The sequence below is a fragment of the Mus pahari genome, chromosome 10 (assembly GCF_900095145.1).
Source record: "Mus pahari chromosome 10, PAHARI_EIJ_v1.1, whole genome shotgun sequence".
Taxonomy (NCBI): domain Eukaryota; kingdom Metazoa; phylum Chordata; class Mammalia; order Rodentia; family Muridae; genus Mus; species Mus pahari.
Genome location: NC_034599.1, coordinates 33,863,343 through 33,870,985, shown reverse-complemented (window position 1 = coordinate 33,870,985; position 7,643 = coordinate 33,863,343). Strand labels below are relative to the sequence as shown.

The 7,643-nt window shown below is 39.5% G+C and overlaps 1 pseudogene; it reads left to right on the top strand.

Moving 5' to 3' along the window:
• Positions 1 to 4,323: 4,323 nt before the first annotated feature.
• LOC110328320 lies at positions 4,324 to 5,504 on the top strand (annotated as a pseudogene).
• The last annotated feature ends 2,139 nt before the right edge of the window (positions 5,505 to 7,643 follow it).

Here is a 7,643-nt window from a genome sequence, read left to right as displayed (position 1 = left end):
CCCCAGTTCCTGGTATCAACTTCTGTCTTAGTTTGGGTTTTATTGCTGTGATAAGACACCATGACCAAGGAAATTCATATAAAAGCAATCATTTGGGGGGACTGGCTTAGAGGTTCACAGGTTTAGTCCATTATCATCATACCAGGATGCATGGCAGCATCCAGGATGTTGTGGGGCTGAAGAAGCTGAGAGCTCTACATCTTATTTCAAAGTAAAACAGGAGGAAACTGCCTTCCAAGGAGCTAGAATGAGTGTCTTAAAGCCGTTCCCACAATGTCACACTTCTTCCAACAAGGCCACACCTCCTTAGAGGGCCTCTCCTTGAGACAATCATATCATCCCATCACAGATAATTCATGATAGATAGATGGATGATAGATAGATAGATAGATGATAGATAGATAGATAGATAGATAGATAGATAGATAGATAGATAGATAGATAGATAGATGATAGATGATAGATGATAGATGATAGATAGATAGATAGATAGATAGATAGATAGATAGATAGATAGATAGATAGATAGATAGATGTGGGTTTTCAAGTATAGTGACACAGCAAACATCCTCTATCCCAACATCAAAAACTAGGTACTGTACAGACTATAGAAAGAAGAACCTGGACCTCAACCCAGTCACAAAACTGTCCAACTATAATCTGTGCTGCCTGGGAGATGTGCTGGGGCAATAGTGGCACAGAACTTGTGGGAGTAGCCAACCAATGCCTGGTTTAACACGAGGCCCATGTTCTACACTGCTTGGGTGGTCAGGAACTACAGACTGGATTTCTTAGAAACCTAGTGTAGAACCAAACATGACTGTCAAGGAAAAAAGAAAAAAAGGAAAAAAGAAACAAAATAACAGAAAAACAAAGAAAACTGCAAAGTGATTCCTAATGATATTCTACTATATCAGTGCCTAGTCCAGTCATCATCTGTAAGGGATACTCCAGCAGTAGATAAAACCAGGTGCAGAGATCTACAACTAGACATTGTGCATAGAGATAAAGAGTCTAAACTGGATGTTTCCATTGGTCCCTTCCATGGGAGAATGGGGGATCCCACAGAAGAGGGAGAAGAAAGTCTATAGGGGTCAGAGAAAAATCAGGAAAACATGGCCCACAGAATCAACAGAGCAATGTTCATATAAGCAAAATAGACCAAAATAGCAAGCATGAAGCCTACAGAGGTCTACACCAGGTCCTGTGCGTATATGTTGTCACTGTTGGTTTGGTGTTTTTATGGTACTCCTAAAAGCAGGGGAGGGTGTTTTCCTGGCTCATCTGCCTGCTTTGGATATTCTTTGCCTTCTATTGGGTCACCTTCAATAAGAGGTCCTTTGCCTTGCTTGATATATATTTTTCGTCCTGTTTGACTGTAATCTCTTGGAGGTCTGCTCTTTTCTGAAGAGGAAATGGAGGGGAAGCAGATCTTGTGGAAAGCAGAGGTTGGTGGAAGCTGGGAATTATGGAGGGATGACAAATTAAGTATAGAGTGTTTTGTATGAGAGAAAAATCTGTTTTTACTACTGATACTACTACTACTGCTGCTGCTGCTGCTGCTACACATGGCATGTACTCACTGATAAGTGAATATTAGAAAAGAGATTTTTTTTCTTTTCTTTTTTTTTGTTTTTTTCTTTGTTTTCTTTTTTAGATTTATTTATTTATTATATGTAACTACACTGTAGCTGTCTTCAGATATCCCAGAAGAGGGCATCGGATCTCATTAGGAATGGTTGTAAGCCATCATATGGTTGGTGGGATCTGAATTCACAACCTTCAGAAGAGCAGTCGGCACTCTTAACCACTGAACCATCTCTCTTTGAATCTGGAGGATATCATCCTGAGTGAGGTCACCCAAGATACAATTTGCAAAACACATGAAACTCAGGAAGGAGGAAGACCAAAGCATGGATACTTCGTTACTTCTTAGAATGGGGAACAAAATACCCATGGAAGGAGTTACAACCACAAAGTTCAGAGCTGAGACAGAAGAAAGGACCATTCAGAGACTGCCCCACCCAGGGATCCATCCTATATACAACCACCAAACTCAGACACTATTGCATATGCCAGCAATATTTAGCTGACAGGACCCTGATATAGCTATCTCTTGTGAGGCTATGCCAATGGCTGGCAAATACAGAAGTGGGTGCTCACAGACATCTATTAAATGGAACACAGAGCCCCTAAAGAAGGAGCTAAAGAAAATACCCGAGGAGCTAAGGGGGTCGGCAACCCTATAGGAGGATCAACAATATGAAATAACCAGTACCCCTTCCCCCAAGAACTTTGTCTCTAGTTGCATATGAGGCAGAGGATGGCCTAGTCTGCCATCAATGGGAGGAGAGGCCTTTGGTCTTGCGAAGATCATATGCCCCAGTACAGGGGAATGCCAGGGCTAGTAAGCAGGGGTGGGTGGGTTGGGGAGCAGGGCGGGGCGGGGAGTGTATAGGGGACTTTCGGGATAGCATTTGAAATGTAAATGAAGAAAATATCTAATAAAAAATGAAAAGAAAAGAAAAGAAAAGAAAAGAAAAGAAAAGAAAAGAAAAGAAAAGAAAAGAAAAGAAAAGAAAAAAGCTTGGAATACCCATGATACAACTCACAGACCATATGAAGTTCAAGAAGAAGGAGGACCAAAGGTGTGAATGCTTCAGTCCTACTTAGAAGGGGAAGAAAATAATCACTGAAGGTAGAAAGAGGGAGGTATCTGAGAGGGAGAGAGGAGGAGGAGGAGAAAGGGGGTCAGGATCAGGTGTGAGAGGAATCTGGCAGATGTACAGAGGGTTGGCATGGAGATATGTAGTAGTGGGGGGATAGGGAACTGGTGGGAGCCACTAGAAAGTCCCAGATGCCAGGGACCCAAGAGGTTCCCAGGACTCAACAGGGATGACATTAGCTCAAATACCCATTAGCTGAAATCACGGAGAGAGAACCTGTAGAGACTATACGGAGAGGTTAGGCAAGGGATGGGGCCACCCACAGTTCTCAAAAATTGTAACCCAGAATTGCTCCTGTCTAAAGAAATACAGGAACAAAGAGTGGAGTAAAGACTGCAGGAAAGACCATCAGGAGTCTGATCTATCTGGGGATTCATCCCATATGCAGGCACCAAACCCAGTCACTATTGCTGTTACCAAGAAGTGCTTGATGACAGGAGCCTAATATAGCTGTTTCCTGAGAGGCTCTGCCAGAGCCTTCCCGACACAGATATGTATGCTTGTACCCAACCATCAGACTGAGCATGGCAACCCCAATGGAGGAGTTAGAGAAAGGACTGAAGGAGCTGAATTGGACTGCAACCCCATAGGAATAACAACAATGTCAACCAATCAGAACTCCCTAGAGCTCCCAGGGACTAAAACCCCACCCAAAGAGATAAAATAAAACATTTCCACAAAAAAACAGGAACAAGACAAGGGTGTCAACTCTCTCCATACCCTTTTTTATATAATACTTGAAGTCTTAGCAAACCAGTTAGACTTCTGAGATCAAGGGAATAAAGTGGGAAGAAGACAAAATATCTTTATTTGAAGATGATGTGATAGTATACACAGGGGAACCAAAAAAGAAAAAAGAAAAAGAAAAATTAAACAAAAAAAAACCCTCCAAAAAAACACTATTAAGAAATTCCTGATACTTTAATACACCATAATCAAGATACTTTAATACACCGTAATCAATAGCAAAGAAAAATCATATATACATATATACATAGGAAAATAATATCCTCAGACACAAAAACAAAATATCTTGGTATAATTCGAATTAAACACTTGAAAAACTTGAATAATAAAAATTTTTAACACATTTAATAGTTACATGGGGGAATCCATGGCTCCATATACATGTATAGCAGAGGATGGCCTTATCTGACATCAATTGCAGGGGAGGCACTTGGTCCTGTGAGGGCTTGATGCTAAAGTGGTAAGGCAAAAGTGGGTGAGTGGGTGGAAGAGCACCCTCATAGAGACAAAGGGGAGGGGAAGAGGGGAGATGAGATGGGGAACTTGTGGTGGGGTAACTGGGAAGGGGGATATAATTTGAAATGTAAACAAATAAACAAATAAAATGATTAATAAAAAACAAAATTGAAGAAGATATCAGAAGATGGAAAGATTTCTTCTGCTCAAGGGTTTGTTGTATTAATACAGTAAAAATGGGCTTTCTACCAAAAGCAATCTACAGATTAGATTTAATGTTGCATCATACAAACACACACACACACACACACACACACACACACACACACACAAACACACACACAAATGCCAGGATAGCTAAAACAATTCCAAAAAATAAAAGAACAGAGAGCAAGCAGCCCCGCTGAGAAAGAAGAGCATCAACTTCATCAAGTGCATCTGTGGGCCGAGTTCCAAGCATGTTGCTGAGATTGTCGATTATCAGGCTTGTAAAATTAAAGCACTGACAGCCAAGACAAACACGTACATTAAGACACCTGTTCATGGTGAAGAACACATTTTTGTTGTCACTGGATAGAAAGAAGATGTTGCCATGGCCAAAAGAGAAATACTCTCGGCTGCAGAGCAGTGCTCTATGATTCGTGCATCTCCAAACAAAAATGGGCCTGCACTGGGAGGGTTATCGTGTAGTCCTCATCTGCCTGGTCAAGCCACAGTCTAAGTCAGGGTCCCGTATCACGTACTAGGCCTAGTGGTTAGACTAAAAGGAGCAACAATTAGGAGAACTCAGTAACAAACCCACACATACATAATTACTCCAAGCACAGAGATGAGGAGCCAGCCTTTGAGTCACAGGGATGCCTGAAAATGTTGATTGAGCACAAGAAGAAATAGAAAAATATATCGCCATATGTACAAGGAGCAACAGAGAGCTCAATGAAGAAAATGATTTCCATTATAACAGTACCGATGTGAGCTTTGAAGGTGGCATGCATCCAACAAGCCCATTTAGCACAGGTAACTTTTGGTTCGGAGATACACTACCATCTGTAGGCTAAGAAGATCTTACAGTAGACACTCCTGCCTTTGACTCTTTACCAATATCTTCTCAAACTATATGGATTCCATTTGAACCAATTAACCCACTCTCTGGCTTTGGGAGTGATCCTTCTGGTAATATGAAGACTCAGCATAGAGGAAGTCAGCCATCAACTCCTTGTCTGTCTCCTACTTTTCCTGAGAGCATAGAACACCCCCTTGCTAGAAGGGTTAGGAGTGACCCACCTATATATATATCCAACAGGCAACCATGTTGGCCTTCCAATATACATTCCTGCTTTTTCTAATGGTACCAATAGTTACTCCTCTTCCAGTGGGGGTTCCACCTCTAGTTCACCTCCAGAATCAAGAAGAAAGAACAACTGTGCAATTTGCTTTGAAAATGAAGTTATTGCTGCCCTAGGTCTGTGTGGCCACAACCTCTTTTGCATGGAATGTGCCAACAAGATCTGTGAAAGGAGAATGCCATCATATTCAGTTTGCAAGGCAGCTGTTACTCAGGCAATCCAACTACACACACACACACACACACACACACACACACACACAAACACACACACATGATATATATATATATATATATATATATATATATATATATATATATATGGAATCATAAAGGCATGGGTATAATGGTACCCTAAATAAACTTCCTAATGAACTGTTATCAGGCTTTATTGGGATTAGGCTAAAGTTGTCAGTACACTTATAAAAGGCTACTTTGGTAACACTAAACCTAAGTGGTCTCTTCTCTGTAAGTTTGGTTTAATGATTAATATTATTCTGTAGACTCAGAGAAATAGCTTGTATAGGAATTGTTAAAGCTGAAGTTGTACTTGGCTGTGTAACCTGTGAGCAAAATGTATCCATCTGAGATAGTAGTCAGCAGTGTCCCAAATCCTAATCCTACTAAGAGTTTATGGAAGGTGCCTGGCATCACAGATGACTGACACTTTCAGTGCTGGTATCCTCTTCACACTGCCAGTTTTGAAACAACTTCTGCCTAATTCTGCAGGATTGCAAGTAACTTTTCAAAGCATTGTGATTATATATTAGTAATAATAGGGCTGATGGAATTTTACTAGATCACTGGTTATAAAAACTGCTACAGTGACTTTAATCTCACCCAGAGTGCTCAAGGCTGGTATGTTCAGTGGGTCAGGAATACAATTATCTTTTACTGTGAATTCCTACCCATTGCTTCTTTCAGAGAATGTGGAAATGGCTGCCTGGGTTTTCCCATTTCAGTATGAGCTTTAGGAAGCACCTGTATTGGCTGAAAATTTGAGAATTCCATTCACTAGTCTGATCAAGCTACTAATTAATATTTAGACTGTAACTCAAAATGTGAAATATTTTTGTTCAATCCACATTTGTCTTGCAAATTATATATATATATATATATATATATATATATATATATATATATATAGTAATGTAAGGGATAGGGAATGAGATAATAATGCTCTTGGAATGATTTATGAAAGCAGCTGGGACAACCTCCAATCATTTCAAACTTATTAGGAAAGATTTCTTTAAGACACACTTATACACTTCTCCTGTGGATGATTTAACATCATCCCCAAATTTGCTGGTATTGGAAGGAAAAAAATATTATACTGGTGGATTTTTCTACTAATTATTTTGGAAGCATTATTTTCCCAACAAAAAAGTTTTTTTCTCAGTTTAACAAAAATTGAATTCTTATGTATATTTAATAGTAAATAGACAAAATTTTATTTTTTCTTTCCATTTGAAGAGTTACATTTCACATAAAGTTAACAAATGGAGGTGTTTATTTTTATTTTTCAGTATAAAAAAGCCTTAATGTCATATTATGATATAATGCTAATTGATTGTAGGACAGTTGACTGTCACTATTGAATCCTAAGCTCTAGCTGCTATCTTGTAGATATGGATGAATGCCACCAAGCATGTGTTTCCTATTTTGTTGCATTGTACACTGCAACTAATAAGCCAAGAAATTGACATATATTAGGTGTGTACACTGTTTCTAAAAATGACTAACTAAGAATGATAAATTATCAATATAGTTTAATATTTGTTAATTTTACTACACTTGTTTTAAATTTCTGCCATTTTTTAAAATGTTTATTCCATAAAAATTGAGGTAGAAGCATCATATTAGCCCATCTTGATTCAGAGCTATTTGCCAAACTATAAACTAGCTTTTTTGTTTATTGGAAGGATCTTTAACAGTCAATGGCATGGAGATGCATCAAGGACTATGAACTCCATCGAAAAACATAGTAACAGTGGCAGCATAGATTCAGTATCTACTATAGCCTTGTTTATAGCTGGTCTTGGAGAATTTGAGAAGCCCAGGGCAGGGGATGCTGCCTCAGAGCTCAGTTCTCCCTCTTGAGAAACATTGAGCCAGGCAATACACACTGTACTCCACAGGCTACTGAGACCCTTGGTAAGGATCAAACCAAGGGCCTCTCATATACTAAATCATCACTCCCATCACTTACCTGTACTCCAACTCAGTAGGGTTTTCTTTTTTTTTCTTCTTTTTATTATTATTATTTTCTTTATTTACATTTCAAATGCTATCCTGAAAGTTCCCTATATGCCCCCCTCCACCTCTGCTCCCCTACACACCCACTCCCACTACTTGGCCCTGGCCTTCCC